Below are 9,580 nucleotides of genomic sequence, written 5' to 3' on the forward strand. Positions count from 1 at the left end.
ATGCTTACAAAAGGATTCATTCTGTGTTGCCCCATATAGAAATTCACAATGAGTTTTAATGGGTGAGGGACTCTAACAAGTTATGCATAAAATAAACTTGATCAAATGTGTTTAACCTAGCATTTCCCAGATTTATTTAACCAGAGACCATTTTCATATGCACCATCTTTTAAAAACATGTTTTGGGAAATACTGTTGTTCTAGAGATTGCCAGATAAAATAGTTGGGGTAAGGGAGGAGGAAAAAAGGTTTGTAGTGACATTTTGTATATGAAGTTTTTTTTTTTAAGTGGAGCACTATAGCTTTTTCACAAATATGGTGCCCAAAGCAAAGAAGGAAGCCCCTGCCCCTCCCAAAGCCAAAGCCAGAGCAAAGGCTTTGAAGGCAAAGAAGGCAGTGCTGAAAGGCATCCACAGCCACAAAAAAAGTACGTCACCCACCTTCCCATGGCCCAAGACACAGCAGCTCTGAAGACCATCTAAATATCCTCTGAAGAGCATCCTAGGAGAAACAAGTTTGACTGCTATGCCATCATCAAGTTCCCCCGACCACCAAGTCAGCCATGAAGAAGATAGAAGACAATAATACACTTGCGTTCATTGTGGAGGTCAAGGTCAACAAGCACCACATCACACAGGCTGTGAAGAAGCTCTGTACATTGACATGGCCAAGGTCAACACTGATCAGACCTGATGGAGAGAAGAACGTGTATGTTCACCTGGTTCCAACTATGATGCTTTGGACATTGCCAACAAAATTAGGACCATCTTAACTGAATCCAGCTGGCTAATTCTAAATATAAAAAGTTTACACTGTAAAAGAAAAAGAAGAAGAAATAAAATTAAAAAGCATTATAATAATCTATGCCCAAATATGAGCTAATATTCACTAGGTAAGCCTGGGACAGCTTGAGATTGACTAGTTAACCAAAATGGAGTGAAATGGACCAGGAATCATTGCCCTTTTCCTCTAAGATGGGATGTATTGGGGAAGGTTCAGTCCAGCAGCAGAACATGGTGTTTGATACCTGGTAAAGAATATCCCAAGATACATCCTGGTGGATCATGGTAATGGGAAGTAGAGAATAAATAGCGTTTGGAAACTGAGTGGGCAGTCATCAACACAGTACCCTCTGTCAACACTTCACAATGTTGTTAGGAGCAGAAATAAATTTCTATCAAAGTGCCTGTCTTTCAAAGAATAAGAGCACTAGTAGGTTCTGCAGTGGCAGAGCTAGGCACTTCCATTGAAGAGGAGATAGGTCTAGGCCATGTGGTCTGTGACAGCCAGTCTGGACCCTGGGCTGGCACCCTCCATCATGTTCATTGCTGCCCCTCACACCCAGCTGGTACCTGGCTTACTAAGTGTGGCTTCTTATCTTCACTTCTCCAGTGTCTAGTAATTGCCTCACACTGCCACATTGATTTTTTCCTACTATCCACTCTTCCCTCACTTCACCATGTCCTAAGGCAGTAGTTCTCAGCATTGACTGTTGTTGTTTTCTCCCACCAGGGTGTCTGAGTTAGTAGGTCCAGAATGGGGCCCAAGAAGTCGCATTTCTTTAAGTGTCACACTTTGAAAACCACCAAAGAAACAAAAATGAGAAGAATCAATGTAATTCTATTCATGGAGCCATAACCTAAATTTATAACCATTTTTAACATTTTGCTATATTTTCTCCTTTTTTTTTCTGAAGTGAATTCATAACATTTCATCCTGAAGTATTTCATATGTGGGACATAAAGACATTTTCTCACATAAGCACAAGATAAGTATCATGTCTAACAAAACGTACAATAACTTGCTGGTATCATCTGACAATGACACTCACGGACTGAATATTTGTGTCTGCCCCCCCAACTACAAATTCATTCTTGAAATCCCGCCCTCTTAATGGGATGGTATTAAAAGGTGGGGCTTTGGGTGGATAATTAGGATTAGATGAGGTCATGAGGGTGGAGCCCTCGAATGGGATTAGATTCCTTTGTTTCTCCCACATGAGGATACAGTAAATTAGAAAAAGAAAATCCTCATCAGATTCCGACCATGGTAACACCCTGCTCTTGAGGTCCAGCCTCCAAAACTGTGAGAAATAAATTTCTATTATTTATAAGCTACTTGGTTTATGATACTTTGTTATGCAGCCCAAATGAAGACATGCTCAATCCAAAAACTTTTCTATAGCTATTCAAATTGGGATCAATTAAAGAATCACACATTGCATTGTTTATTATGTCTCTGAGTCTTTTTTAATTTGGAAAAGAACTTAAAACACACCCTTCTTTTTTTCATGACACTGACTCATTGAAAAGATTTGTCCTCTTTCTGAGTTTGTCTAAGTATTTTGTAATGACGCCACTTAACTTTATCCCCAGTATTTCCTATAAAGTGAATGTTAGATCCAAAGTTTTGATTACTCACAAGTAGAACATTTTCGTTGTGCCGCAACAGGAGGTATGTAAGCCACTTTCCCGATATTCTATGCAAAGATTCATGGCCTGGTAAAGGGTGACAGTTGGAAGCCTCCTTTTTTTTTTTTTTTTTTTTTTTTTGAGACTTCTGCTTCATTCTGAAGATTTTTATTCCTAGGTCTTTTTTATTTTTTATTTTTTATTTTGATTTATTTATTGTTTTTCTATTACATGGAAGCCTGCATTTTAAAGTTATGTTTTCTCGCTTACAATGTGTAAGTGTCTTGTGGGTGATGCATTGGTACCATGACAATATTCCCAGTTCCTCATCAATCTTTCACTTGATGGCTTTATCACCCATTGATGAATCTTTCTTGAAGTGGCGATTTCAGTGAGGGTGGGAAATTGGTAATTTTCTGATTTTACTCTTCTTTGAACATTTTTTAGCTGACATTATTTTGTAAAGGAGATTCTTTTCATCTAGCGGAGCTATTTGGTTACTCTGAGATACGTTTCCTACAGAAAAACTTGGCCACCATGAGTTATGACAGTGGGTACAACTGGCATCTACTCTCAGACCCCTCCTCTCAGTCACCTGGGGCTCTATGAACAGGGACCCATGCTCAGGGTGGGGAGCAGGGGAGGGATGTGACACTGATCATCTAAATAGTGGTTCTAGGCAGAAACAGGTCTTTGAAACAACCCCAGTACTAACAAGGGGAAATAAGCTCAGAGCTAGACAGGCAGTAAGGATGTAGACAAGGAGGAGATGAATTTTCAGATAGAGGTCTTGGTTTTGCAGATGGGAAGGAGGAAAAGTCTGAGGATTGGGTAAGACTCTATAAAATCAACCCAAAGAGGCAGTTAATAAATGAACATTAAAAATGAAAGATACTCCTTTGCTTGTGAAGTCATTTTCATTTTGGGAATGTATATTTTCTGATTGGTCAATAAATGATTACACATTAAAGTGAAGGTGTTTATATATGTATGTCACTTGGCAGATAATACACTAATCTCTTATTAGTTTATTGGCAAATAATATTTGTTAACTCAACCAAAAATATTTATTAGGCAATGCATTAAATTTTCTTGGCTAGAGATAAAATTTAGATAAGCCATCTTTATAAGATTATTCAAAGAAATTCCTACTTGGATGAATTAACTTAAGAATGCTTTACAAAGTAATTCCTTAATACTACATTCTCAGTGGAAAATAATGGTGGAAGACAGGTCAGACTGCAGCAGGCTACCACAAAAATTAAGTTTATTTCATGCCTCATGTTAAAATATTAACTGAAGTTCTGTGTTTAACTCTATCATTGTTTTATTAAAGAAGTAATGCTCTTAAAAACATTAAATAAAATCAATGCTACAAATTAGAGTGAAATTCAGGGTCTTAATATGTAAAATAGAAGGATGATAGCACCTACTTCATACGATTATGATGGATGGACATCAAGTGAGTTAATATTTATAAACTCATATAGTCATGTTTATGACTATGGCACTATATTTAGCACTATAAAAATATTTGTTAAATAAAGTTAAATTTAAAAATGTTTTGTTCCCAATTCATTCTACTGTTTCAACTACCACCATATAGTTATTGTATTAGTAACCCAGTTTGAATGTGATTTTAATATTGAAGCCCATAATTATACTTGGAGTAGGAGAAAAAGGAAACTTGAATGTTTGGAATAAGTTAGAAAAGGAAGCAAAAAACAAAGGGAAATGGGCATGAAGCTGTAGAGCTGGCTCAAGGCAGTGGAGTGTCCAGGCAGGTTGGGGTGCAGCCATTTAGCAAACAATTCAGAGCACCAGCCACAGGCCCAGTGCCAAGCACTGAGAACTGTGGGAACTATAAACAGTTGTTGAGATGATGTGCAATGCTCCTGAGACCACTTCCTTCACAGTCACCTAAGATGTTTTATTAAAAATGCAGAGTGTACCCTGGCTGGTGTGGCTCAGTGAACTGAGTGCTGGCCTGTGAACCAAAAGGTCACCGGTTTGATTTCCAGCCAGGGCACATGCCTGGGTTGCAGGCCAGGTCCCCTTTGGGGGCTTGCGAGAGGCAATCGATTGTTTCTCTCTTACATTGATGTTTCTCTCCTTCTCTTTCTACCTTCCTTCCCCTCTTTCTAAAAATAAGTAAATAAAAAAAAAAAATTAATGCAGAGTGTGTAACCCCACTCAGGATGCATGCACACAATCAGAATTGCTGGGGGTGGGCCAGTTCCTTGTTTAACTAGAATGTTGTAAGGACTATTGCTCAAGGCTAATGCCAGTTTCTCCCTGGAAAAAAAAAACACTTAAAAAAAATTAACTGGCTCCTCATATCAGAATAGCCTCGAATTTTTGGCTGGAAGAAAATTTAGCAATCATTGAGTTCATTAATTCCTAACTGGTAGCATTTGTAGTAACCTTGGGAGTTGTGGTTTTTTTGTTTTGTTTTGTTTAATACAGGTACAAAGACCCTACCCCAAAACAATTAAATCAGACATGCTGGGGGAAAAACCTGGGCATCCGTCTATTTAAAAGCTTTCCAAATATTTTTTTAATTATTAAAATAGATGTGATAAAAAGCTCTCTAAATATTTCTAATGTGCAACCAGGATTAAAAATCACTAATCAAGCCCAGTCTCCTTATTTTACAGATGAGAAAACTAAAGACTCAGAAATTAAGCTTACCTAAGATGGTATAGCTCTCTTGAAAAAGGTTATTGTTTAAGGTAGACTAACTATGCATTAGTGCTGTGTTTTTTCAGAATAAAGGTAATGACACGTTAGTGAATAGTGGAAATGAGTTACTATATTTTTCGCACCATAAGACGCACCTAGGTTTAGAAAAAATTCTGAACCAAATGGTGTACTAAAATATTTTTTTAAATATAGCAGAATAATATTTCAACCATGTAAAGTGAACAGCAGTCAACAGCATATGAAGAACCATCATCACTGTCATTAAAAAATGAGGAGAGACTTTAAGGCTCAAGTACTCTTCTAGTTTTCTGGGAACCCCAAGATCTCATCATCACTAGTGTCAGAATTTATGAAGCTTGGTTGCTCACAATCACTGATATCACTTTCTTCACTATCTTCATACTGACCAGATGCCCTGAGATTCAGCAGTAAAGTGGGACATTTAAGTGTCCCCAGGGGTTTCACGTGGGCCCACTGCTTCCTCTTCTAGCAGCTGTCACCACCACTGATAGGTCAGGTAATACACATCACGGTCTGTGACGCAGTATTTGCTTCATAAGACACACAGACATTCCCTCCCCCCCGCCCCCACTTTTGGGGGAAAAAAGTGCGTCTTCTGGAGCAAAAAATATGGTACTTCATCCTGACCAGAAGTTTGAAAAAATGAAATAGAATACAATAAGATATATCAGAGTACATGTTACCAGGGAGACCTGAATTAGGGGGCTTCCCCTCCTTGGTTCTTGCCTCCTCACAAGAGGAGAATTGAGTAAAGAGACAGAACATGTAGTGGAAATGAGATAGTAAGTTTAGTTATGAAATACACTTCAGCATCAAGCTGCAAATGGGCACCCAGCTAGTCTGAGTGCCCCACATATAGTGGCAATGAGGTTGTACACATGAGCGTGAAGTGGCAAGCTGGCACCCAGCTAGTCTGAGTGTTCCAACTATTGGGGTTTTAGGGGTTTTATGCTAGTAGCCAGCTTTTAAGTTACCTCTCTTTCTCCCCTTCCCAGACCTTTGGATTAATACACAACTTCAAAGGCTTTGTTTCCCAGATTATAGAAATGATATATACAAAACTTCAAGGGCTCCCCTCCTCCTGTGCTAGCATAGGGGTGTGTGTGTGTGTGTGTGTGTGTGTGTGTGTGTGTGTGAATGAGAGAGAGAGAGAGAGAGAGAGAGAGAGAGAGAGATTTTCGGAACACCTGGCAATTTTATAAGGCCAGGCTTAGGTGCTAAGCTAATTGGTGAGATATGTCTCTCTCCCCCTCCCTGCCTTGGTTTACTCTCTATCCTGCCTAATATACACATCAAGTGGTAATGATATTATTTCATGGTGTGGGTTGTGTGCATGTTCTGAGACTAGATGTTAAACATGATTTTTATCATGAGTTGTCAAAACAAAATTGGAAAGTCCTATTCTAGACTTTCCTTATATTTAATAGTATCTAAGGTCAGAAGCTGCTGTCTATGTACAGAAGAAATGTAGCTGCACCCTGTCTGGTAAGTAGTCCACAGAGAGGGTCTGGATGACACTGAGGTCAAGAATATGGGTCTTAGGGATACAAACACCTTGGGGTAAATTAAGTCTGTTACCCATATTGGGGATGAGAGCTTGTTCAAGAACCTAAGCTCTTCATGGCTCACATACCTAAACTTTAAAATGAAAATAATTATGCCTACCTCTCAGGATTATCAGTTTTAAAATGCAGAATTATCTATAAAGCACTTACCATAATGTCTGGCATACAGTAAATATTTTTAAAAACACAATGAATTAAAAACATATCTGTGATCTATCATTTCCTGACTCAGGGGAAAAGAACTAAAAATGTACCAGGATTTGAATAGTCTTTGGAGGGATGTGTCTTCCTGGTACTAGTGTTTATTTTAGAAAGACAAAAGCTAAAACACAACTAAAATAATTGCTATAACAGGCAAAGTATTAACAACAATTTTCTATTTTCACAGAATGGGAATTATGGTGCCACAAATGTACCTGCTTATCTTGGAGACAAAAAAAATTTTTTTTTTTTAAATAGCCTTGTATTGCAGATGGACAAGTCATGCATGCCATCGGCAATTTGGTGTGGTGGCTTGTTTAATTTCATTCTTTGTTTCTTTTTAGAAAGACAGATTTTGATCAATATCTGCATGAAAAAATATTTTGCATTTTTCTCTGGTGGCTGGATCCCAAATAAAATGCAAAGTGAGGCTGTTGGCCTAAGACCTCCCTACTGTTGCTCATGGAACTCCTATTCCTCTCTTAGCTCAGATCCTTTGTGTGGACGCCGAGGAGTCTCTGGTACAGCTCTCCATTTCTTATACGCATCTCCTCGTCAGGGAATAAACTCCCCCGTACTTGTCCATTCTTCAACTTCCATTTTGTGATGGGACAAATGCTTCAACTATTCCTAAAAAACATAGGTGTGCCTGGGATGCTTAACATTCTTGTGGCAGCTAGTGAAAAACCTTAGTTTTCTTTTTTCTCATATTCCCGTGAGTGTATACATGTAGAGGACTATGATTCTAGGGTAAGTTTATAGAACATAAGTGTATTGGGCTAGACATTGTAGAAGGTTTAGGATTAATCAAACATTAGCCTTGTCATCAAGGAGCTTAAAATCCAGTGGAGAAGCTATGGCATGTGCACAAATTACTCCTATTTCCGGAGGAAGCACAACAAGCACCAGGAGAGAGGCAGTGACAGCACTGTGGGATCTCTCAGGAGAAGAGACTGCCTGCATCTGACAGATGCAGGAGCAATGCAGCCTGGGCAGAGGAGGCACCTGGAGAGGGACGGGATATGCCTCTGCCCACGTCAGGCGGCATGATGCCTAAGGAGGGGGAGTGTGAACAAGGATCTAGAAGTAGGTAGAGGAGCATGCCCAGGCACGGCAGGAGGCCACTTTGGCCAGAGCACAGGGCCCATAAGGGGCACAGAGGTCAATAATTAGCAGAAAATGATTATGTAGTAGTTTTCCTGGTTGCAGTAACGAACTGCCAGAACTGGAGGTTTACGATAAAACAGATGTATTATCTTACAACTCTGGAGGCAAGAAGTTTGAAATTGTTCTCACTGGTGAAAAAAGCAAGGTGTTGGTAGGGCTGTGTTCTTTTCTGGAGGCTTTAAAGGAGAATCCATTTTCTTGTCTTTTCCAGCCAAAAGCTGCTCACATTCCTACATTCCTTGGCTCCCAGGCCTGTCCACCTTCAAAGCCAGTAATGGCTTGTTGAGTCTTTATCACCTCCCATCACATCACTCTGATACTGACTCTTGTGTCCATCCTTTCCACATTTAAGGACCCTTGTGACTGAGCCCACCTGGATAATCCAGGACAATTTCCCCATCTCAAAGTCAGATAATTAGCAATCAAAATTCCATCTGCAGCCTTAATTCTCCTTTGTCATGAAACCTAGCATATTTCCAGGTTCCAGGGAACAGACATCTTTGAGGGGCCATTCTGCTTACCACAGGTTGGAACCAAAGATTAAAGAGCCCTAAATGTCAGAATTGTCATTCCCATTCTCCATGCCAGGGGAGAAAACAATGTGTTTTCAAATTAAAAATGATGTCAGCTCAAATATTTTCTTGCTCTTAGCTGAAATTCTAACAATACAGTATAGTAACCCGGGGTGTCTCATACCAGATGAGACTGGCTGTCTCATACTAGATGTTTTATAGATGACTTTGATTTATTTTAAAAATGGGGAAATAATTAAATATTGATAAATGCAGTTTGGTGTTCAGTTTTTCAAAACACAGAGCTCATGGGGATGGGAAATCATGAAAGGGGATCTTAGTACTGAAAGTATTTGGAACCACCACCTTAAAAAATATGGCCTTGGTTTGTCTTACCTGTGTATATTGCATTTTTCACTATTATTGACATGTCTCTAGTATGGGAGGATTAAAAGTTTAGAAAAGATTTTTTAAAAACTGATTTAGCAAATGCATTTCATCTTCCAGTTTGTTTATGGTTTGATCAATAATTCATCCCTTAGCATCTGTCGCTTAAAGACTATCTGGCCTGTTGTCTTTACGGGTGATGACTCAGGATATTGGAAAAACAAGTACCTTTTTTTTTTTTAAGTACACAGCATCTCAAATGGAATTCCCCAAATTTATGCTGTGTAGATAACAAGAACGAATGGCTGAAAGCGGTGCAACAGGAAGAGAGAGGGAAAAAATCTGATAAGGCAGAAAGTACAAATAAGATAACAGAAAATCCATCTGGACTTGAACATGGAGCTGTTCAAATGGCCTTTATTCATGTGCTTAGCCAATTTGAAGTTTCTGTCTTTTAAAATACCAGTTAAATTAAAATGTTCTGTTAACTATTGGAGTATAAGTTTATATAGCTATTCATTGCACTGAGCACAGATACCTTTCTATTGCAGCTGGTTGCATGGAATATATTTTTCTCACATTTCTGTTGCTTGCTTTTTGATTTGAATAAAGA

This window comes from Furipterus horrens, unplaced genomic scaffold (genome assembly GCF_987537825.1).
Source record: "Furipterus horrens unplaced genomic scaffold, mFurHor1.1.pri manual_scaffold_4, whole genome shotgun sequence".
Taxonomy (NCBI): domain Eukaryota; kingdom Metazoa; phylum Chordata; class Mammalia; order Chiroptera; family Furipteridae; genus Furipterus; species Furipterus horrens.